Raw genomic sequence first — 24,430 nt, 5'->3', positions numbered from 1 at the left:
AACACTGTCCAACCATCTCGTTCTCTGTTGTCCCCTTCTACTTCTGCCCTCAAGCTTTCCCAACATCAGGGTCTTTTCAAGGGAGTCTTCTCTTCTCATGAGGTGGCCAAAGTATTGGAGCCTCAGAATATAGTACCACTGATCATTACCTGTAAGAATGTACGGGGTTCTGAATGGATAGCAGAAATCATACACATGGGGGGAGTGAGCCCTATTGGCTTCAGTGGGCCATATGCCTCTCTATACATCAAGATCTTCACAACAGGCTATTTTCTGCTGCTTCCTTAGGAAGAAGAAGAAGAAGAGTTTGGATTTGATATCCCGCCTTTCACTCCCCTTCAGGCGTCTCAAAGCGGCTAACATTCTCCTTTCCCTTCCTCCCCCACAACAAAGGGAAAGGGAAAGGGCCCTATCAGTAGTGCCCCCACTATTGTGGAATGTTTTCCCTGAAGAGGCTCACTGGGTGTCTGTCTTGATCATTTTGATGCCAGAGAAGGACCTTTTTATTTCCCTATACATTTTAATCTAAGCAGTTTTACTGCTATTCAGATCCTTACTTTGCTCCTTCACATTAATTTGTGGGTCAGTGCAAGGTACCGCACAACCTTAGGTGGGCAGCCTTAGATTTTTACAGGGTCCTTCCTCAGAGAGGGAGAGATATTGCAGCTGAGAGTTATGTCTGTATCCCTTTCCTAGAGTATCCATGTTTATCCCATAGAACTTCCTGTAACTTTGAAAATGAGTCCAATTTTCTGATTCAAAATATAATATTTCAGGAAGACAGGACCTTCTCATTCTGGGGTACAATCCTCTTGCTTTGATGCCGCAAGAATGCACACAGGGAGTGCTACAATTAAAATGAGGCTGCATTTTAAATTGTATTTTAACCCGTATTTTAATAAACTGGTTCCCCCCCTCCCATTATGTTTTATTGTAATTTTATTGGTGTTAGCCGCCCTGAGCCCAGCTCTGGCTGGGGAGGGCAGGGTATAAATAAATTATCATCATCATCATCATTATACTGATGTTCACCTCCCTACCCACAAAGTAAAACTGGCAGGCACTGAAAAGTGTGGAATAAGTGCTCCTGTTTTTTATTTTCAAAACAGTTGCAAACAAATCTGAAAGTTTGTTTCAATAGAAGCATGGGATGAAATAAAAGAGCCTTCTCACTGAAGCGCATTATGTGTTGATAGCGTTATTTGCTGCTTTTTATTAGGTAGCACAGTGGCTCACAAAGGCGGCAGGCGGGTGGGCGCTGTGCCGGCAAAGTGTGGCCCATAAAGCCACACCAATAAACAAAAGAGCTCACGTCATTTGCGCAAGGTGCCTTGTTTACTTCTCGGCAGAATGGAGGAGGCTTTGTATAATTCATAAAGCCATAAATGGTTTGGGGCCCCCATTTGCTCTCACTTCTGTTTTCCCACTTTCCTCAGGGAACTGCAGACTGGCTGCTTCCCAGAACAATAGTTTAAGGTTACTTTGGTATGGGGATCTGCATTTATGACCTTCTGCCATATATTCATAGCGTGGGGACCTTAAATGCCTGAGATTGTGGAGCGTTATTTCCTGTGGAATCTGCCTCTCTCTTGCATGGGCCCCATAGTGTATAGTGTATGCATTTTAAGCAGCATTATACCACATTAAACTGTTCTGGTCCCCCCCCCCCCAAAAAAAAACCCTGGGAACTGTAGTTTGTAAAAGGTGCTGGACATTGTCAGGAGACTTCTAGTCCTCACAGAACTACAATGCCCAGAGTGGTTTAACAGTTAATCCCCCTTCCCAGGGATTAGATGGGGTCCTTCCCACTTTGATCTGAAAAGCTGGGAATTTAAACTGGGACCTTTTGCTTGAAAAGCATGGGCTCTGAGCTACAGGCATTCCCCATCATCATCATCATCATCATCATCATCATCAACAACAATAATGCTCCCCCCATACACATCTAGCTGGGTTTCCCCAGCCACTCTGGACAGCTTCCAGGGAAAAAAGGGATTCCTGGCATCATCACAAGGCTTTCTAGTGATTGTTGATGCTGCAACCAAGGCTCATGAGCTGCCTGCTCTATTGTTGATTTATTGTATGCCACTATGGACAAACAGATTAATTACTGTTCCGGCCACTACCATTGCTGATAAAGGCTGGGGGTTTTTTGGGAGAGGGGGTGTATTTGTGGGCAGCACACACTGATCTCTCTCCTATCTGTCTGGCAATCTTTGGGATTGATGAGCAGCAAAGTTTACATAAGGAAAGAACTATGTTTGCATTAGTGTTGCCATCTCCTATATAATTTCATCCAGATCATGAACATGGCTCTGCAGATCCCATGATAGAATGCCTGCTTGATCAGGAGCTTCCTCCTCCTCCTCCTCCTCCTCCTCTTCTTCTTCTTCTTCTGCAATCACTCGTAGCCAAGTAAGATTGTCTTCCATAAACACGGTTTTAACAATGAGTCCGTAAGTGACTGTGGAGGCCAATTCTGGATCCACACATCTTTCCACAGTGGGGGACATTGGTTTCCGGGCAGGAGTTGATCATGGTGTGGATTTGCCAAGCGTGCCTTCCTCTTAGCACAGTTCTCCCTTGTGTCCTGAGTTCAAGTATCTTCAAAGCCCATGACACCTTTGGTTAAGGCTGTTCTCCAACTGGAGCACTCTCAGGCCAGTGTTTCCCAGTTGTCACTGTTTATACTACATTTTTTTAGATTTGCGTTGAGACAGTCTTTAAACCTCTTTTGTTGACCACCAGCATTACGCTTTCATTTTAATGTTCGGAATACAGCTGTTGCTTTGGAAGACAGTAATCAGGCATCCACACAACATGACCAGTCCAACGAAGTTGATGTTGAAGAATCGTTGCTTCAACACTGGTGATCTTTGCTTTTTCCAGTACACTGATATTAGTTCACCTGTCTTCCCAAGTGATGTCTAAACTTTTTCGGAGACACCGTTGATGGAATCTTTCGAGGAGCTGGAGATGGTGTTTATAAGTGGTCCATGTTTCACAAGCATATAGTAAGGTTGGTAGTACAATAGCTTTGTAAACAAGCATTTTGGTTTCCCCGCGAATGTCTCGGTCCTCAAACACTCTGCGCTTCATTTGGGAGAAAGCTGCATTCGCAGAGCTCAGGCGATGCTTGATTTCGGCATCAATGTTGGCCCTTGTGGAAAGATACTGTAACTGCCTAGGTAGGTGAAGTGATCAACATTTTCCAACGTTACACCATTGAGTTGGATCTGTGGCGCTTCAGAGGGGTTATTTTGTACTTGTTGGTGTAGCACTTTGATTTTTTGGATATTGAGTGATAGGCCAAGCTTTTCGTAAGCTTCTGCAAAGATATTTAGGATGGTTTGGAGGTCATCCTCTGAGCGTACACACACTACGTTGTCATCAGCATACCAAAGCTCTATGACGGAAGTTACGGTAACCTTACTCTTTGCTTTCAGCCTGCTCAGATTGAAGAGCTCACAAGGGTCATAGGAACATGCAAGCCCACTCACCATGACAAGGTGATGATCCAGCGAGTGGGGCTTGATGAGCATACACACAACAACAACAACGCAGTATTCTTACGTGCTGTGTGATCTTCCGATGCACAATATCATAGGCACACACAACAAGATACTTGAATCATCCGTCTTCACAAACCATTTTAGAGAAGATCTACATCTTAATTCTAGAAAGGGAATTTGGAACTCACAGAACACATTTCTCCAGGGGTTTCAAAACAGCATTAGATGGCCCACAAAACCCCATTATGCATTGTAGTGTACATAATGCAGAAGCTAAAGTGCTGCGAATGGGAAACTGAGTTGAAAGTGCTGCAATACATGGGGGGATGTCTGGGACTTAAGGGATCCCCGGACAACAGAGATTCATTGCAGTTGACTCGCTCAGCTGCAATCCTAACGCCAGTTACCTGGGAGTAAGCCCCATTGAAATCAGTGGGACCTACTTCTGAGTAAGCAGTCATAGGCTCATGCAGTACAACTTAGTACCCAACACACATCCCTCCACCTCTCCCTTTATAAGCTGTTTTCTCTTTAAGGAGTGGAAGAAATCAGTGGCAAAAGCATATTGATTCAGTCATCATGCACTATTGCAAAACGGAATTAAATGACAGAGCATGCTGAAAAGAAAAGGCGTAATGGAAACATCTGGCACTGTGCTGATAAAACTCTTGCAGCAACTACCCTTTTAAGAGCTCCCCTGGAAACTCACCCATTCATCATGGGCTTCCAGACTGAAGAAACGCAGCTATCTATGCCTAACTGTGTTTGCCCAAGTGTAAAAAACAAAAACAGAAATCCATAGGTAACACCCTGGGAAGATAATAGTCTCTCAAAATTAGTAGCAGCCCCCTTAGTCATCAGAGGTGTTAAGTGGTATGTTGTGTTCAGCTGTTAGCACTTGGGGGGGGGGGGGAATCTGCAAGTATGGTCAAGGCGCCTCTCTCTCATGCCAGCTAGGCTACTCCATTTTTTCAGGAGGCTTCTCTGTGGCCCGTTTTGCAAATATTGCTAAGCTATATCAAATGAGCAGGTTCACCCCTATCCATCTTCCCTCTCTCCACCCCCCTTTCTTTTCTTTTTTCCCCTTCTTCTCCCCCTAATGCCTCAACAAATGAAATGGATTTGTAAAAATGTTACATGAAAAAAACAAAAACGAGGCACTACACTTCTGTAAAACAAGAAAATCCTTAATAAAATAAAAAACTTTCTTAAAAAAAAAATGAGCAGGTTCCTTCCTTGAGTGAATATCAAGCCAATGCTCCTCACCTGGTCCTGTGGCTTAGCACAGTGTTACATCCAAACTCAGACTTGTGTCTGCCTCCCCCAGAAAAACCGCAATCAGCAAGGCCAAGAACAAATCTTAGATACAGCTCATGGATTGTATGGGGCGAGAGGCAACACTGAGCCAAACCCTAGCTTAGTCCTGGTAGCATGGCAGTGGCAGGACTGCGAGAGGAGTGGTATGGCTGTGATCTTCATTATGGGAACCTGCATGCCTGCTCTTTCATGCTAAGCCATGGTTTGGCTTAGCTTCACGTGTTAACTGAGTCATTGTGTGAGACGAGGATCAAAAAGGTCACTGAGGGAAATTGGAAGCAAGCAACACTTATATAGACCTGCTATTGCACTACTGGAGGGGAGCTATCACTCAGCAATAGAAGTTCTATGTTTGAGAAAATGGCTCTGTGGAAATCCTCATATGAATTAACCCAATCTGTGTCTCCTGGACTAATATACGAATTAGCTGTCCACTAGATCGTGTGCTTCCTGGATCGTTGCAATGAAGTTCTCAACTAAAAAATGAATTAAAAATGTATATTTAACAACTTAGCTATACTTTCATGTGCTTTTGGTTTTTGTTTTTAAATCCCAGATTAATGCAGAAATGGGACCGAATAGAAATAGTCCACCTTAATCTGGGATTTTAAATGAAAATTTGGACTTAGATATGCAGTTATGCATAATAAAGTATGCATTTCTTCCTATATAGATAAAAATGTAAGGCTGTTGTCATGCTGCAGTTTGCGTGGCCAATAGGCAGTCATGCCAACTCCAGCATAACAACAGAGTGGCAGGCTGCTCAGGTCAGGTGTTTAACAAAGACAGGGGAGGTCCTTCACAGAGTGCTTTGCCCTCCCCTGTTAAACATGGCTGCATCGAGGTTCAACAAAGTGGGGGAGGTGCTTCAGAAAACCACGCCTCCCCCTCCTTTAAAAGTGGGTGGTGCTTGGAGTGAGCTGCAATGGATGAGTAAGGTGTAAAGAGTCTGGCCAGGTATGGGAGAAGAGGGAAAACAGAGCAAGCAGGGGTGGCAGCTCCTAATAAAACACGTCTCTCCAAATACACGTTCTGTCTGAAATAGTGAGAACTGCTGCTAGTCACTGTATTCAAGGGTGCCACAACTATGACTTGGAATGGAGTGTGAGAGGTGGGGCAGGGGTGCCAAATTTGGGCAATGCACAGGGTGCCATTGAAATATAAGACCCCCAAGGTCCATCCCACGCCTGTACACAATGCTGAGCTTCATGGACCAGCAGCCCTTTTCCTCCTCACCCTCAGGGTCTTGGCCATAGAAAGCCAAAACAAGCAGTCTCTCAAAATCACAAACAGCCTCTGAGAGTGAATCATTGGCAGTGTTAAGTGGTATGTTGTGCTCAGTGTAGTTCTTGTAGGGAGATCTGGAAGTCTGGCCCAGGTGCCTTCTGGCTGTGCTATGCTGTGATCATCTCCTCCTGTTTATGGAAGGTGCCCAACTCTGACCCTTTGCTGTTGTAGGATCTGATTCAGAGGGTTCCTGGCCACCAGATTCCAAATGTCCTTATTGGACGTCTGTCCATGTGTGTATCAGAGGGGCTGAAGCATTTACTGAAGCCTCAAAACCTATGTTTTCGGGAAGATTGCTGGGAACTCGAGACTGTGCCTCTCTCTCAGATTCTGAGTTGTCAGAAACCTTTTAGCCCTAAGAGTTGTGCCCCTGCTCAGCAGCTTCAGCTTCAGAGTCAAATACAGTGGTACCTCGGGTTAAGTACTTAATTCGTTCCGGAGGTCCGTTCTTAACCTGAAACTGTTCTTAACCTGAAGCACCACTTTAGCTAATGGGGCCTCCTGCTGCCGTCGTGCCGCCGGAGCACGATTTCTGTTCTTATCCTGAAGCAAAGTTCTTAACCTGAGGTAATATTTCTGGGTTAGCAGAGTCTGTAACCTGAAGCGTATGTAACCTGAAGAGTATGTAACCCGAGGTACCACTGTACTTGGTTTCGCTCCTTAGCTGGTGACCTTACAGCGTTTGTGTCTTGAACATGGCTGACCTTTAGTGTTACTCAGGGCATTATGGGAAATCAAAACAGTAGTGGCCTGTGCCAGAGTAGTGACACCACTGCCAGGAAAGCCTGCCTGAGGGGAAGCATTGGTTTCTTTGTTGTAGGAAAAATGTGCTAAGGAACCCTTCAAGCTTGGGCCACCTATGGTCCCTCTGTACTTATAAAATTTCTCTTGAATAAGCCCTACACAACTTATGTTCTAGCATGCTTCTAAGATGAGAATAAATTACCCCACACTTGTGCATCTATCCTTTTGGTCAAATTACTGGTGTAGGCTTGCAAGAGATTGGAAAGCCAGGAGAGATGGAGAGGGGGCTTGGACCCCAGGGCTAAGCCAAGGTGTATCATTTGGAGTAATTGCTCCCATTTGTCATCCAGGCCTGTAATAGCTTTGAAGTAAAATAAATCATTAGTCGGAGGCAGGTCTATAGTATGCTTATATAAGGAAGCTATAATGTATGTGAAACCCTTTGGACTGTTTGAAATGTGCTGTATGGAGTCTAAGCATTATTTTGGGACTGCTGGTATAGATGAAAAAACTTCAACATCCATTTTAAGTTGAATTCAATCACACCTTCAGATGCCAGGATAAGGAACTACAGACATACTCACCAAGCCCTCAGCCTCTACCCATAACTTCACACTAGCTAAGTTATAAAATCGCAGTGGTTTGCACCAAGAAGGTTGAGTCAAGTGTAGTTCAAGGAGCATCAATTGTAAACATCTGCCTGTACTTACTTCAGATTTAGGGAAAGGACTTCGCTCAGTACCTGTGTCCACCACCTCCACACCCTGTTTTGGATGCTAAATTGACAGGGAACGCATTGCAATGACTTTTCTGTGGGGGTCCTATGTTGCCATGCTAACCTCATCCCTAGTGTTTATTGTGGTTCAGCCTTAGTACCAAAATATAGTCTAAAGCAGCCTTTCTCAACTGTGTGCCCCCATATGTTGTTGAACTACAACTCCCATCACCCCTAGCTAGCAAGGCCAGAGCTCAGGGATGATGGGAGTTGTAGTCCAACAACATCTGGGGACCCACAGGTTGAGAACCGCTGGTCTAAAAGCACATGGAGGCTCCTTACTGAAGCATCTGCCTTGTATGCATGGAGAAGGTCCCAGGTTCAATCCCTAGCAGTCTCTAGGTAGGGCTGGGGAAAGCTTCTGCCAGAAACCCTGGAAAACGGCTGCCAGTCAGTGTAGACCAGGGGTTGTCAACCTGGTCCTTACCGCCCACTGGGCATTTCAGGATTCTAGGGGGGCGGTAGGGGGTTCTACGGCACAAGCTGAATCCTCCTTCCATCGAGCACTGGTGGGCAGTAAGGAAATTTTACCATCAAGAAAAATGCATTAGTGGGCAGTAGGTATAAAAAGGTTGACTACCCCTGGTGTAGACAAACCTGAGCTAGATGGATCGATGGTCTGGCTCAGGATAAGGCTGGTTCCTATGTTCCTATGACTAGGATTAATATAACAACAACAACAACAACAATAATTTATTATTTATACCCCGTCCATCTGGCTGAGTTTCCCCAGCCACTCTGGGCGGCTCTCAATCAAATGTTAAAAACAGTACAGCATTAAATATTAAAAACTTCCCTGAACAGGGCTGCCTTCAGATGTCTTTTAAAGATAGGATAGCTGAAGGGAGGGTGTTCCACAGGGTGGGCGCCACTACCAAGGAGGCCCTCTGTCTGGTTCCCTGTAACCTCACTTCTCACAATGAGGGAACTGCCAGAAGGCCCTCAGCGCTGGATCTCAGTGTCCGGGCTGAATGATGGGGGTGGAGATGCTCCTTCAGGTATACAGGACCGAGGCCGTTTAGGGCTTTAAAGGTCAGCACCAACACTTTGAATTGTGCTCGGAAACGTATTGGGAGCCAATGGAGTAGGCCTCACAATGGCAGCTCAGTGATCCACCTTCAAGGAACACACAGCCTCTGGGTGTAAGGCCTTAGTTCCATCATTAGGTAATTACAACAAGAAACCATTTTGGGCAGCATCCACGCTGCTGAAAATATTAAAGCATTTTTCTTCCTATACCTTTACTTCCATTCTTCATTGTGGCTTAAGAGATTCAGTGGGGAAAACAGGTCTTCTTCACTTTGAGAATTCCTCTCTCCTTTCTGTGCATTTGCCACCGCCTCAATTTATAATCTGTGCTTTGTGATCTAATCATTTTTACAGAAACCCATTGCAATATTCACAAAACTATTAGGTTTTCAGGTGGGAAAGCAGAAGCTGCAGGCACAGATGAACTCTGAAGAACCACGGAGTGCATTTTTCATGCAAATGATCCAGTCCTAAGGAACATGGGGAGGAGAAAAATTCAAAACTTGTAGATGGATGCAGTAGGCTTTTTATAAATAGATTTTTTTCATCCTCGGCATCAGCTGTTCTTATAGATATTTTCGTGCTATTGAGTAAAGCTACTCAGCTGGGACTAGCTGCCAGCAAAGATACAAAAGAATGAGGTTTTTCTTTTCTGTCCTCCTGCAAATATAAAGAACTTTGGAGGAATGCTCCTCATTGGGTCTGTGGGATTTTTCTTTCTTTCTTGTTTTCCTTCTCTCAACTCCAGACCTCCTATAGCAATTTCCTAACATTCACAAATGTTGACTAAAAATAACTGCTGCCTTGTATTTCATTGGATGCCAGCCGTTCGCAGCAAAGCAAGTCACCAGCTGGGGCTGGCATTGTGGAGACGAGGCATTCATTCTTGAGAGAGGCAGGATTAAGCTCCAGGTCTATTTCTCAATGAGTCTGTGGGTGCAATTCACATTGATCAATGGGAACACTCCCACTGAAATGTCTCTGGAGTGTTTCAAGGGGGCGGAGCACTACTGAGAATACAGTAATAGTGCCACTGTATTCTGCTCTGGTCAGACCTCACCTGGAGTACTGTGTCCAGTTCTGGGCACCACAGTTCAAGAAGGACACTGACAAACTGGAACGTGTCCAGAGGAGGGCAACCAAAATAGTCAAAGGCATGGTAACGATGCCTTATGAGGAACGGCTAAGGGAGCTGGGTATGTTTAGCCTAGAGAAGAGGAGGTTAAGGGGTGATATGATAGCCATGTTCAAATATATAAAAGGATGTCGCATAGAGGAGGGAGAAAGGTTGTTTTCTGCTGCTCCAGAGAAGCGGACACAGAGCAATGAATCCAAACTACAAGAAAGAAGATTCCACCTAAACATTAGGAAGAACTTCCTGATAGTAAGAGCTGTTCGACAGTGGAATTTGCTGCCAAGGAGTGTGGTGGAATCTCCTTCTTTGGAGGTCTTTAAGCAGAGGCTTGACAACCATATGTCAGGAGTGCTCTGATGGTGTTTCCTGCTTGGCAGGGGGTTAGACTCGATGGCCCTTGTGGTCTCTTCCAACTCTATGATTCTATGATTCTATGAGATGACCCAGCCATGCAAGTGTATATGAGTGGCATTTGCTACCATGTCTCCTTTAGTCCATAAATGCTATGTAAATCGTTGTGTTATTTTCTGCATTGCTTTTAGGTTTCCCTATTCATTGAAATTTATTCTATAATTACATCATTAGGCTCAGCCACAGCAGATGGTATTAGTGGAATATGAAGTGCAGTGGCATGGAAGCAGCAAACACAGGATGGGATGGAAATCACAGCCTCCTTCCATTCCAAGCTACTGGTCACAATGGCTCTATGCTACTCCCAAGATCAGAGGCAGTGGAAGAGGGGACTTCCGGAGGCGGCGCCTCCAACAATGGCGGATTCCCTCTGATTCAGAGGGAGACAGCTCCACAGAAATCGGGTCTTACCGCTGCAGCGAAGCGGGGACCCTTTCGAAAACCGCAGGTGGAAGAAGCCTGTGACTGTGAGACTCAGCGGGCACCGTTTGCACCCCCCCCCCGTTTGGCAAAGGGACCCTACAAAGGGCTCCGGAGTGAGACGGGGGATGGCGCGGTGATGAGTTTTTCGCTACTTCTGTGGAGCGAAGCTGCACAGCTGATGTCGGAGAGCGCTGTCCTTTTTCCTGTGATAATTCGGACTCTAAACAACAACCGTGAGTAGGATAATTGAAACTTTTGGACTTAAAAATACCCTTAAATTTGAGCTGAGACGGGAAGGTGTAAACAGGAAGTCCGCCTCCCGTTCCTTGTATAAAGAACAAAGCAAAGATTTTACAAGCTAAAAGCCGGGTAAATTGACAGCCTGGAATTTCCTGCACTCTTAACCATCAATCCCCCTAGTCAGCAGGTGGAAAGGGGGAAAAATTGACTTTTTAATCCTGCAGAGTGTGTGTCAAGAAAGTAAGTCTCCACTGTCCCTAACCTGGGGACGGAATGACAGGAAAGAAACTGCCGGTGATGCTTACAACTTGAATTTAGAAAAAATTGACAGACAGAATTGGAAAAGGGGAAAAATAACTCCAATGCTGCCTTCTGCCTGTTTGTTTTATGCTGAAAGGAAACAAAATATCTGAAAATTGAAAGTAACTTTTTCCTTTCTGGTTACATTTTAAAAATGGATGCCAAAAAGTAACTACACCCCCTAGAGGAAGTCTGCCAGTGTGTTTTGTTACAATTTATAAAGAGAACATTGTAACTGGGAAAACCAGACCGTGGGACTAGCTCCCTGACCTGAACTAGAAAGGAAGTTTTATCTGCCCTGGACAAAATATATGATGTGCTGCTGCAGCTGGATGAGAAAATGTCTTTGATGAATCAAAAGATGGACTATATAACAGCTGCAGTCAGCAAGGAGGTGCCAATGGGAGATGTAGTTACAGAAACTGCACAACAATTCATTCAGGAAGTTGGCTTAACAGAGCAAGTGCAAGGGCAGAGAAAGATGGAAGAGGTTGCAAATGCACCTCAAAAGACAAAGAGACTTCAAGTCCTACATGATCAAAAGTTGCAACATTGGGAAATGGAACTTGGAGGACACTGGCCAAATTTTGGACTTAAGAAATTTTTTATCTCTGGTGGGACTGTGAAACAGGTGGAAGATTATTTCTGGAATAATTGCTTTCTGGATTACAAACTAAATGTTGGGTAGTGCATCACCGGGGAATGGGACAACTGGATAAAAGGAAATGAAGAATATTATTGTACGGAACTCCCTGGAGACTGGCTCCCCAAAGAGAAAGAGAAGAGAATGCGAAAGAACCCAACAGGGAATAAGGATGTATGTAAATATAAACAGAAACATGAAAACCTGCAGAGGGGGCTTGGAAGTGACCTGAGGGCCTCAGATATTAGAACACCGGACTGAGGAGGACATAATGATATAAGGACTGACATTATCCGGAACCAGGAAAAGGGACGCTGGATAAACTTAGAATGAGAATTGCTTTTTGTAACAAACCTATATTTATGGAATTAGTGTAATACTAATGAAATATTAAGAGAAGCTGGAAAGGAAGCAATTGGCTTTAGCAGAAAAGCTAATTATGGTTTAAATTTAATAATTTTAAAGATTAAGAAGATAAGATTAATGAGATTAATGTAAAAAATTGAAGTGGTTTGAGTAATAAGGGTGAATTTGCTGAATAAATTTTTAATTGGAATACAAAGAGGGAGATGTGAGGAAGTCAGGAAAATAAGTAAAAGAATCTTGGAAAATTTGAAAGGAGGGATTTTATTTTTATTTTTCCTTTTTTCTTGTTTTTGTGTTGAATTTTTGGTTTTTGTATTTTTCTTGTGTTTATTTTCTTTTGTTGTCTATGTAACCTTTTTTCTTGTTGAAATTTAATAAAATATCATTAAAAAAAAACAGAGGCAGTGGAAGAGAGCTATTATTCTCACACCCTGCTTGTGGGCTTCCTAGAGGCATCGGTTGGCCAAGGTGAGAAACAGGATGCTGGATTGGCAGGGACGCTTGAACCAGCAGGATTCTTCTAATGCAGGCATAGGCAAACTCCGGCACGCCAGATGTTTGGGATTACAATTCCTATCATCCCTAGCTAACAGGACCAGTGGTCAGGGATGATGGGAATTGTAGTCCCAAACATCTGGAGTGCTGGCTTTTGCCTATGCCTGTTCTAATGCATTTAGAGAAGGGTCCTGCAAAACATAGTCCTGCTAGGAAATAAGGCAGAGAGGAAAAGAAGGAAGGCAAGAGAGCCCATTCATGCACACAGCCTCAGAGACTGCATAGAGCTAGCAAATATTCATACACCATGAATTATGACTGGAGTTATGCATTATTCAGGGGGAGTTTCCGACTGCCTTTAATGTATCTTATAGCTTTCAGCTGGTCAAAACTTTTAAGAGGGTGCCTTTCTTAACAGTACCTGCTGATCCCTGAGTTTTCCCTTTGGGCCAGAGCCCATCTTTTACCCCACTGTGCTGCCTCTTCCCTTCCAAACCTGCCATAGCTTTTGTCTGTGATACCTTCCCCTGTGACTACCGCAATCTGCTCCATTCAAATATGTGAAACAAATTGGTAGTTACAACACAGTGAAAGGGTGTTCTGCCTCTCCTTTTAAGTTTCCCTTTCTAGGAGTTTAGGACTATATGCTTGGCACTATGATCATTTTTCTGTTTTATTTCTATTTATAACCCACTCTTCATTGAATATTTCAGTCCTAGAGTGGGGCACAAAGAAATACAATTACACACACACACAGACAGAGAGACAGAGAGAGAGAAAATGCAGAATCCATAATGGCAAATCCAGTACACAACATAAACAAATTGCCATCCTCTTCATAAACTGCAGTAAGGAGAACTGTTAAGATTTCCAGTTTAACCTGGACAGAGAAAATTGTATCCAGCTGAATGAAATGAACAAATGGTCTTTAGCATTGGTTCCCATCTCATCTCTTATCTGGGGCAGCTGACTACTCTCTCTTTGTTTCTCATACAAAGGACCCTTCGCTTTGTGCCAATGGACTCCCCACTTTCATCCCCACCTTGGCTTTCGCCCTGAGTAGCATGAATCATTGCTCATCCACAGCAAGAAATCTCCCACACTAGCAAAACAGCAAATAATAATAATATAATAATATTTTTTTATTTATACCCCGCCCTTCCCAGTTCAGAAAACCAGGCTCAGGGCAGTTAACAGCAAATTTAAAACACTAATAGATGGAACAAAAAAAAGCATAAAATACAGTATAAAACATGAATAACAATAAATTCAGAATTCAAAAATCAATTTAGGGGGAAATTTATTGGATCTATCCAATAAACATTAGATGATCACTAGGGCTAGCTGGCTAAATTAGTCCTATTTGGGCCAGCAAGGAGACCAGGGGAGAATTAGCTGTGGGACCCCAGAGCAGGTAATCTTCATAAAAAGGGGAGGGGGAGGGAAGAAAGGGGAATAAAAGATCAGGCTAAGTTCAAATTGAAAGCCAGGTGGAATAGCTCTGTCTTACAGGCCCTGAGGGAGGAAGTTAAATCCTGCAGGGCCATAGGCGCAGACTCCATGGGGCCTGAGGGGGCCCGAGCCCCCTCAAAAATTCATTTGGGGGGGCTCCACCCCCCAAATAATTTAAGAAAATTATTAGTTATATTATGCTTTGTAAAATCACAAAATTATGTTGGTATTTTTTATTTTCCTTGTTTGACGATAGTTACCTTTTAAAATACATTCAGTAATGAGTTAAAACAAAGCCACTCCCGATCTAGAGAGGGGGTGGGGTTGCAGGCTCTCGACCCATCAACAATCTCGCGGGGCTGGCGTCAGCCCCGCGAGAAGCGGGGATTCCCCCTAGCTCATTAATATTCACTGCCCACGGCGGCAGCCAATCGGCTGCCGCAAAGGGCGGGCCCTCACAGGTTCACTTAAGGTCGAGGCAGCCCGGGGCTCGCCCCTTTTGTTCCCCCAGCAGCAGCAGTTTGGAGGTCTTGGGCCCCCCCAATATTTTTTATAAGTCGGTATGGGCCCCCCCAATATTTTTTATAAGTCGGCGCCCCTGTGCAGGGCCCTGGTTTCATGGGACAGAGCATTCCATCAGGTTGGAGCCATCACTGTGAAGGCCCTGGCCTGGTGGAGGATAATCTGACTTCCTTAGGGACCTCTAAACTATGATTATTCAAGGACCTTAAGGTCCTCTGCGGGGAGGTCCCATAAATAAACGTAAGAGAGTGGCACTTGCACATTTGTGGCAACACCAAAGTAGTGACTCCAAAAGCGGTAGCATCCTCTTTGGGGCAGACCAATGGCAGCTGCTTGCTAACCCACAGCAGGGCTCCTCAAATAGCAATCTCCAGGCCGAAAGCCAGTCAATAAAGCACAGCTGGTGTTTCTCTCCTCTTTCCCCCAGTTATGCCAAGACTCACAGGGCTCGAGGTAAATAGGGTTCCTAGAGAGGAATGTGTGGGTGGATGTGCTCCAAACAGCAATCAGCATGCTCAAAAACATAAAGGTCAGCCCTGAACCAAATAAAAGCAAATTCACTTTGTGCTACAGCCACATTGTTCCTTGGTGGCCACAAATGGAGAACCGGTGGCCCTCCAGATGTTCTTGGACTTCAACTCCCATCAGGCTTTAGCCAGTATGGTCAATTGTCAGACTGCCATCCAGCAACATGTCCTGAATGGCTCAGTCAGTTAGAACATGGTGCTGATAATGCCAAGATTGCAGGTTCAGTCCCTGTATGGGACAGCTGCATATTCCTGCATTGCAGGGTCCCTTCCAACTCTACACTTCTATGAGTCTAATATTTGGAGAGCACTGGGTTGGAGAAGGCAGACATTTCTGACCTAGATGGTCATCTAACTCAAAGGCAGATTCCTAGGTAAACGCTTTGAGATCCATCTGTCTTGTGTGAATTAGCTCTTACTTCCCACAAAAAGGGGAAGGCAAAAGCCATTGTTCTACATTGCCTGCCTACCACTGATCCCAGAAAAAAAGGCAGCTGCTTTTGGATTCCCAACCCCCTCCCCCACTAGATGGCACTGAACTCTTTTTATTTCAAAGGGGAAAAAATGGTGGAGGGGGAAGGAGGGAAAATACAATGAAGGTCATTTTGGTGCAAAAGGCAGAAAAAATAAATAAACGAAGGAGGTGGAAAGCGTCTCTTAAAACTAATGCTACAATCACAACCAGGTTCCCTTAGGAGGGCACAGTCATTTTGATAGAAGTTGCTTTCAAGGCTGAAATCATAAATGCACTGACACATTCTGATATATAAGCATATTTACTCAGGAGCAAGTTAAGTGGGTCTTACTTCTAGGATATATTTGCTTAGGATGTTAGCATTATCTAACAAGAAACTCAGTGAAAGTCCATAAGACATGCAGTTTAATTCAACATTATTTACTCAGAAGCAAGTTCCATTGATTTCAGTTGGGACTTACTCCCAAGTAATTACAGCTGTCAGGCTGCAATCCTTTACCACTTATTGGGAAGCCAAATCCATAGAGCTCAATTGGACTTACTTCAAATTAGGGATTTGTAGAATTGTGCAGTGAGACATGCATTTACTGTACTTAAATCCATGGCCATATGTACTCATTGGACACTACTCATTCCATGCATACAGGTGAACAGTCCACATATATATTTCTGGCCATTAGGCTTTAGATGCATACAAAATAATGATGAAAGAAGGACATAGGCTGAAGGGATTTTGGTGTGGTAGACGAATATCTAAAGAAGGGCTGATTAACCTGGAGCCCTCTAGATGTTATTGGGCTCCAGCTTGCATCAACCCATGCAGCATGGCCAATGACCAGGCATGATGGCAGTTATAATTCAGCAACATCTGGAAGGCCACATAGACTCTGTTAGATGCTAGTACTTTTTCTTCACCACTGCACATCCTCCACATCTTAGCCCAGCTTGAGAAACAACAGTTTTTCCAGGTAGTGGTCACTGGAGGAGAGACCACCCTTTCATTACCATATAAAGCCACGAGGCCCATGGTTAGCTGCTCATGTTCCCTTCCTAAGAGGGCATGCTGTGATAGAGCATTGGACTTGGCTTGGCAAATCCATGATGGGCCATCAGCCATTCACACTCTTTCAGCTTAACTAGCCTTACAGAGTCGTCATGAAAATAATATTGGAATAACCCTACAATGGCCTACAGTACTACTCAGAGCTCCTTGGGAGAAGGGTGCAAATGTGAGACAGAAGAGGGGTGGTGCTCTTCAAAACCACAAGGAAATCTTCCGGTAAGTCTCATTGTTGCAGCTGCTCTTCCAGCCACATGTCTCTTTCGCTGTTAAACTGGCAATGAAAGCAGGCATCACCATAGGGAGGGACCAGTGCTCAATATGCAGCAAGGGTGGGGAACCTTTGGCCCTCCAGATTTCGCTAGACTACAGCTCCCATCATCCATAACTATAGGCCATGCTGGCTGAGGCTGATGGGAATTGGGAGTCCAAAAACTTCTGAAACACCATGGCTTCCTCACCCTGGCATGCAACATGTGTTTTGTCTAATCGCAATCCCTTGCATCTCTAGATGAAAGTTCTGGGAAACAGGGGATGGATGGGAAATATCTCTGCTGGACATGCCTTAGGGGCACTGGTGATCAGAACAGACCAGGAATACATTGGGCTAGAGACTTTGGATATAATATCCAACTTTCATCCTGGGAAAAGTTATGGAAAGAGGAAATTAAATTTACTGCATGCTGTTTGTTGAAAGAAAAGTATATGAAAATGATGTATCATTGGTATCTAACACCGAGTAAAATTGCTAAAATGTACAAAACAAGTTTTAAGCTGTGTTGGAAATGTAAAGAGAAAGAGGGCACTTTTTGCCATATGTGGTGGACATGTACATTGGGAAAGGCTTTCTGGGAAATGATATATAATGAACTTAAGAAAATGTTTAAAAATACATTTCTTAAAAAACCAGAAGCCTTTTTACTAGGTATTATAGGTGAAGAGTTTCCAAGAGAAGAAAAAAGACTTTTTATGTATGCAACAATGGTAGTGAGAATGCTAGTAGCCCAGAGGTGGAAGGAAGGAGAAATACCAACTAAAGAAGAATGGCAGATGAAACCAATGGAGTATGAGAAAAATGGTGAAACTGACGGGAAGATCCGAAACCAGGAAGATCAAGTCTTTTCTAAAGACTGGAGTAAAAGACCAGTGTAAACAGTTAAAATATTTGGCAGGGATGTAAAGACACTTGTAATGTGGAATTGTTTTAATGGTAATTATGGTTATATAATAACTAGAGAAGGGTAAAAGATGCAGTAAATTTAATCTTAAAGATGGAACCCAGGGAGGGAGGGAAGGAGATCTAAGGGTTCGAAAGAACTCTGCATTTTAATGTTTGAAATAGCTATGTTTTATATGTATATTTTTTTCTTAATAAACAAAAAACTTAATGCAAAATTATTTTAAAAAGGAAGGGGGAATTGGTGGTCCTCTTAGTCCCATAAGTCCCAACCAGTGCAACCAATGGTCAGGGAAGATGGGGATTGTAGACCAACAATACCTGGAGCACCACAATACCCCCAGAGCAGACAGTACTGGGCTGGATGGAATATCCTTCCTTTGGATTCTCCAGGAATCACAGAATCATAGAGTCTCAACTTAGCTGATGGTCCTCTAGTTGCTAACTCTAAATGGAGGCAAACATCCACCAAGAAGCTCCAAGTGCAGCTTGCCAGACTCCATTAAGACAGGGCCAGCCAGTGCAGAACCCTCCAGTGGCGGACTCCCATCAGTCCTAGCCAGTGTGCTCTGTACACTGTAGTCCCAAACATGTGGATAGCACCACACTGACTACCCCCTGCATTAAGAAAAGGAACAGTACCCATTAAGTTCAGTGGTGCTATCTTCTCCTTTTGGGGTAGCCTTCTCCAACCTGGTTTCCTCCAGATGTTTTGGACCACCACGCCCAGCCACCTCAGCCAGCGTGATGGGGGTGGTAGCCCAAGACATCTGGAAGGGAGCAGTTGGAGGAAGACTGTGCTAGCAAATTGCTGCCTTTCCTGTATTTCTCTCTCCCCCCCCCATCCCATAGTCCAGATGCTGAGAGCCCAACTTAATGATTTGCATCAGGTCTGCTCCCGCTAACGAAATGGGCTTTCACAATCCAGGGTTATTATTTTGGGGGGCGGGGGGCTTGGGAGAGAACAGATCAATGGACTAGCTTTGTTCTTCTTCTTCCTCCTACTTTACAGTCATTTCTTCTCCGATCCACCGAGACTGCGCTCGCCTACCCGCCGCGCCGGTGGCAGCGCGGAGGTGGGGTGGGTGGCAGGGAATTTAATAATGATCTGTTTGTGCGGAGACGCGCCTCCCTTTAATAAGCCTGAGAAGAAACCCAGGAAACCTTAGTAACAAGATGGGCTGGGTCTCTCCTTCAGACAGTGAGACACACAAGCAGAAAAAAACAAAAAAGGGAAAAAGGAGAGTTTGCAAGGAGGCTGGAACCGAAGCGGAAGGGCACCCCTTTACTCGGAAGTAAGGCCGATTACGTTCAATGGGCACTACTTTCCAAGTCGACAACCTGATCCGCGCTCCCTTTCACAGTCTGTGCGCGCTTAAAGGTAATGGTAAAGGGACCCCGACCGTTAGGTCCAGTCGCGACGACTCTGGGGTTGCAGCGCTCATCTCGCTTTATTGGCCAAGGGAGCCAGTGTACAGCTTTCAGGTCATGTGGCCAGCATGACTAAGCCGCTTCTGGCGAACCAGAGCAGCGCACGGAAACGCCATTTACCTTCCTGCTGGAGTGGTACCTATTTATCTACTTGCACTTTGACGTGCTTTCGAATTGCTAGGTTGGCAGGAGCAGGGGACCGAGCAACGGGAGCTCACCCCGTTGTGGGGATTCGAATCACCGACCTTCTGATCGGCAAGCCCTAGGCTCTGTGGTTTAACCCACAGCGCCACCCGCGTCCCTCTGCGCCTGCTTACTTAGGAGTAAATCCCACTGAGTGCAATGGAGCTGACTCCCAGGGTTAAAGCGCGCTCATGACTGCAGCCTGTAAAGGGCAGTCCTGTGTTGTACTATTTACGCACTCAGTTCAACGGGCCTTACTGCTCCTAAGGAAACGTGCACAGGATCACAGCCTTAAAGCCTTTGGGGAGAAGCCCTCGGTTGTCGTTCGATGGAGGAGCAGGCGCAAGCGATGAAATAATATGCAAGGGGTGTGTGTGTGTGTGTGTGTGTGTGTGTGAGAGAGAGAGAGAGAGAGAGAGAGAGAGAGACTCCTTTTCAGCGGGCCAAAGGTAAAACCCGGACCAACCTGCATCCTGCAGAATTGTTTGGCCACAAGCCCCAGCATTGCATCATCATAAATGAAGAAGTCTAGCCTCTCCCACCTGGGAGGTGGGAGGGAGCAGGAGACATGGCTCAGCTTGGAGAAGGAGCAGAGCAAAAACCTGGTTCGGGCACCTGGCTGGATTTGGCACAACAGGATTCAGCCGCATTTTAAGACTTATTGGGGACGGATGAGGCTGCTCCCCTTGCAAAGGCAATTAGCCTTTCAGCGGCCCGCATTCTGAACCATAACCAAGGAGGAGTGTTGCATATTGTCCATAGGTGTAGCCAGGATTTTTGCTGGGGGGCAGGCCTTTTGTTGGGGGGGGGCAGATCTTCAGTTTCCTATGTATTTTTTATTGATGTTTTTTGATTTAGGGGGGCATCTGCCCTTCTCTGCCCCCCTGGCTACGCCCATGATATTGTCTAAGCAAAGAAAGGTTTATTTAAGTCATAGGGATATTCCAGTTCACCCCCCCCTCCTCCATCTGTATATGAAGGAAACCAGTATATGGAAACAAAGCAGAAAAAGAGTGATTATTCTCACAACACAGAAAATATGTTTATGGAAAGCTCAGAGGTGCGTGCAGGGATTTCCATGTTTTCCCCATTAGGGGCTTGTGTCCCTTTAATAAATGTGCAACCAGTAGAAATCTGACCGGTACTGCTTTCTCCCAACAGGGAGATGCAGTGAACAGGAGAGTTTTACCTGTTGAATGCCTGCACGTCACATAAATCTCACCACATCTGCCTGGCACATAGAGTTCCTTATGCACAAAGTTTTAAATTACTCTCCCCTCTTTTGTTTAATGCTCTGGAGTAGTATACAAACAGTCCAATCTGCAATGTTGAGAAAGCAACCAAACATTTAGGGCTGCTGGTTGTCAGGGGTGGGCAATATGCAGGGATAAGAGATGAGTAGTCATGTCTCTGATGAAACCAGTAGTCAGGACCAAAGGATAAGTCAGGGGGTTGGAGTCAGAAGCAAGCCCAAAGTGAAGGACAAGCAAAGGTTAAACTGGAGATGTGGAAAATGTGAGCCGGTTGGTAGAGTGTTGGACTAGGACTTGAGAGACAAGCGTTTCTTTCTTTTTAAAAAATAACTTTTTATTCAAAATTAAAACAAAACATATTATCCAGAAACATATCCTTATTCCCCACCAGTTTTCCTCCCTCCCCCTCCCTCCCCCCACAGAACCTACCCATCTTCACCCCTGACTTCCCTCAGTTCGTCTTTGATTTCTCTAAAAATGCTGTTTTCTGTATGTTACACAGTTGTAGAAATCCTCAAACTATCCAGCTGATTATTATCAACAAAAAGTTTGTGAATGTTTATTCAAAACCAGCCAAGGAGTCCAGTTCACTTTGTTGTGTCTTCAAATACTTTGTAAAGGGTTCCCATTCATCTTTAAAGTCACAGTTATCCTTGTCCCGTAGCTTGTTTGTCAGTTTTGCCAGTTCTGCATAGTCCATCAATTTTTCTTGCCATGATTCTTTAGTTGGGGTTTCGTCAGTCTTCCATCCTTGTGCTACCAGAACTCTCGCGGCCGTTGTCGCATACATGAATATGTTTTTCAGCTTTTTTGGCAGATCTTTCCCTACAATCCCTAATAAAAATGCTTCAGGTTTTTTATAAAAAAATATTAAATGGAACATATTCTTCAATTTGTTGTATATCATTTCCCAATTTTTAAAAATTACCTTACAATCCCACTGAGAGACAAAGGTTTCTATCCGCACTCGACCATTAAGTTTATTGGGTGACCTTGGGCCAGTCATTGCCTCTCAGCCTAACCTACCTCACAGGGTTGTTGTGAGGATTAAATGAAGCTGGGGAGAACCATGTATGTTTCCTTGGAGAAAAAAGGTGCCATATAAACACAATAAATAAAAAATATAACTGCTTCCTGAGACTGATGGGACTTGGAGTCTGACAACATCTGCATGGCTTGGGGTTCTCCACGCTGGGATACATGACCATGGCAAAGCTCAGGAAGACCTCATTTCTCAAGCAAGGCTTAACTAGGGCAGGAAACTGTCTTGCAGTCCCTTCCTGCCCAGGATAATCTGGCTGGGCAGGGTCAATTCAGGACATGGTGCTGCCCACACATATGCTATAACACAGGGATAGGCAATGTGCCGTCCTCTAGACGTTCTTGCACTACAGCACCCCATCACCTCTAACAATTGGCCCTGCTGGCTGCAGATGATGTGAATTGCAGTCCAAAACACCTGGAGGGCGCCTTTTGGGCTACCCCTGCTATAATATGTAATTCAGTGGCTCATTGTAGTGGTCAGGGCAGCCACACACAGTCCCAAAGGTTCCCCAATCAAGGCCTAACATCTTCTGATGCCTAGCTGACTATTCCTTGATTAGGCAAGTGGTTCAAGTTGATTTTTGACATTTCATCAATGAGAGCTGCTGACAGGAGATGGTCTCATGAGGCAGCTGAAGAATTTCTCTGAGCCTTTTTCAAGATGATAAAGCATTGAAGCCTGGAGAAGGTGACGACAACACTCGTTGGCAATTTTTTTTCTGAGAGAGGGAGAAGGGAGGGCCTCAGAAAAAGAAAGAGCTATGAGTTGGCTGAGGACTCAAGGCCTCTTGGCCATTCAGGGCCTCCTTCTAGGGATCAGATGTGGGGTAGTGGATCTGAAGTCTTGTAAGAACATTTCTTTGCCTCCATGGAAGGGCCATAGCCTAGTGCAGGCATGGTCAAACTTGGCCCTCCAGCTGTTTTGGGACTACAACTCCCATCATCCCTAACTAACAGGACCAGTAGTCAGGGATGATGGGAATTGTAGTCCCAAAACAGCTGGAGGGCCAAGTTTGACCATGCCTGGCCTAGTGGTATACACATGCCTTGCATGCAGAAGGCCCCACGTTCCATCCCCATAACCTCCAGGAAGGACTGAGGGGAAGACAATTTTCAGAAACTCTGGAGAGTTGCTGCCATTCAGTGTAGACAATGCTGAGCCAAGTGGCCCAATGCTCTGAGTAAGTACAACAAAGCTTCTTTTGCTTAATGCTTGTGATCACACTTATGCCCCACTGGTATGTTCTTCTACATATTTTGTCCTTTCCTGTGCCTCTGGATACCTTTCATGAGATCATAGCCAACTTTTGGTTCTGAAGATGTACGTGTTTTTGTCGTTGGATGCCATTTTGAATCAAGATGGTCAATTGAACTGCCCTGATTTTAAGTACTGATTTCAGCAAGGTTATTAGGGGAGAAATAAGGGTTTATGTGTTTGACCAAAGGTTCCCATGCCCTGCCACAACTAAGTGGCAGTACTAAAGGCATAATGGATTAAGTCATGATTTTTAATGTAGTTAGATAAAGACTCATAGATGAACTACTGTCATATTCCAAACATCGTAGCCCACTGATGTTCCATTTGTTTTAAGTCTCTAATTACTGTAAACCCCAGCCAGTATGTTTAGTGTTCTAGGATGGTGGGACTTGCAGTTCAGCAATATCTTGGAGGACCAAGGTCTAATAATCTAGCCAGCCAATGCCTCCTCTCTCTAATAGAAGTGGCTTATCAGTTTCCAAGCTAGCTATTTTGTTGGATGTTTGAAGAAAATGGAGAAAACATTCCTGCAGTTGCTAAGCATCCACGAACCTTGAGGTGGCTGCAAAGCGCATCTGGTGACATAGCAACCAGGAGGGGAAGTTGTCCTCCATCCTGATTCTAGCCACACATCTAGAACTTGGAGCCTGCAGGACTGCAACAACAAATGGACAAATCATGTCACATGGCTGTTCATACTTGGATGCGATCGGTTCCAGCAAATGCTGATATATGAAAAAAAAGGAATATTTGCCCTCTACATTTCCTTTCCAAGCATCAGATGAGAGAATGATTATGAACGCCACATAACTTTGTTTCTGAGACCTTGAAAACATCATTTCTAACATCCTGGTTTGTCTTAAAAGTCTTGCCGTACTGCGAAGTTTGGATTTTATAATGGGGCCACACAGCTATCTACAACTTTTCTGAATTTTGCGGCATAATTACACCGGTGACAAATCTGTCAATTTTGTCCTCAGGCAAGAAATCTGCGAACTGACATGACTTGTGCTTGTAAATTCAGATTCTCTCTCCCCTGCCTCCAATTTGATTCAGCTTTTGTTTCACCGCATTGGAGAGAAAGCCACATTTAATTTGTTGCCGAGGTTGACAAATATTGAAATTGTGTGTAGTTTTGGATTAAGAATTCTACGGTTTATGTTTTTAGGTTGAAACGTATCTGTTCTTTTGGAGCAAAACACTATCTCAGTACATTTGACACTTATCCCAGACAACCAGAGAGATACATTTTGTTTTTATAATAAATCGTTGGAAATGTTGATTTTTTTTGAAACCTCAGTTTTCTGTTGTGTCATGGCTGAGTTGTAAGCAGGTCTTGGAGAGGAGCTAGGACCCAGGATTGTGTACACT

The 24,430-nt window shown here is 44.5% G+C and overlaps 1 protein-coding gene across 1 annotated transcript in view; it reads right to left on the bottom strand.

Moving 5' to 3' along the window:
* Positions 1 to 24,430, bottom strand: part of MRPS33 (mitochondrial ribosomal protein S33) — a 211,550-nt gene that overhangs the window by 6,054 nt on the left and 181,066 nt on the right. The gene's annotated exons all lie outside the window — the stretch shown is intronic.

The sequence above is a fragment of the Podarcis gaigeae genome (assembly GCF_964106915.1).
Source record: "Podarcis gaigeae genome assembly, chromosome: 10".
Lineage (NCBI taxonomy): Eukaryota > Metazoa > Chordata > Lepidosauria > Squamata > Lacertidae > Podarcis > Podarcis gaigeae.
This window is presented reverse-complemented; position numbering and strand designations above follow the sequence as displayed.